Raw genomic sequence first — 1,006 nt, 5'->3', positions numbered from 1 at the left:
CCATGATACATCTTCAAGGATATGAACATGTATGGCTAAGCACAATTAATAACAGTGCATCTAATTTCCAAAATCAATCTCCATAATAGTCTATGTGTTTCCTACTGCCAAAGGGGCCCTTTAGAGTAGTGAGAGAAGATCTTCCCCCTGAAATCCACAACGTCCCTTTTCAGCAGGAAGTAGCTAAGAGACTACGCCATCTCCTTTTCCTTATGAATCAGGGTGAAGTCTCTCTCTGGGGGGAGTGATAGGGAATGGCAAATGGCACACTGACAAAGGAGATTAATCAGAACTGGCTTTGACAATCACTGTGGCAATTGGACAATTAAAACAGACATTCGGGGGCGGGGGGGAGAAGAACGAACTGGGGAGGAGGGTAGAGAAAACAGTGTAACAATGAGTGAATGAGAACCCAAAATCTCCGTAAATGTTCATTAAAACTAATAAAATTTAATAATAATTCAAAAAAAAGAATTCTCATCTTTCCCTCCAAAGAGCACTCTGGTTGTTGTACTTTCTCCAAGACATATCTGTTCACTCTTTTGTCATTCCATAGGATGTTCAGTATTCTTCTCCAACACCACAGTTCAAAGGCATCACTTCTTCTGTCATCTTTATTCATTATCTGGCTATCAGATGCAGAACAAGTGGTATGAAAGACCATGGAATGAATCAGACAACCTTCGTCCTCAAACTGACATCATTGTTCCTCAATAATTTGAAGAAATCCCTGACTACAGAATTTCCCAGTACAATACATCTCTTCATTTCTAGAACCAAGAGTATTGACTGTGGATCCAAATAAGATGAAATTGTTGACAGATTCAATCTTTCCTCCATCTACTATGATGTGGTCTATCAGACCAGTGGTAAGAATTTTTGTTTTCTTGACTTTGAGATCCAATCCATATTAAAGGCTATATTCCTTAATCTTCTGCAATAAGTGTTTCAAATCACCCTCAGTTTCAGAAAGCAAAATTGTGTCATCTGCAGTTATTGATGTGTT

Source organism: Elephantulus edwardii, unplaced genomic scaffold, assembly GCF_000299155.1.
Source record: "Elephantulus edwardii isolate Elephantulus edwardi_28Jun2011 unplaced genomic scaffold, EleEdw1.0 scaffold00351, whole genome shotgun sequence".
NCBI lineage: Eukaryota > Metazoa > Chordata > Mammalia > Macroscelidea > Macroscelididae > Elephantulus > Elephantulus edwardii.
This window is presented reverse-complemented; position numbering follows the sequence as displayed.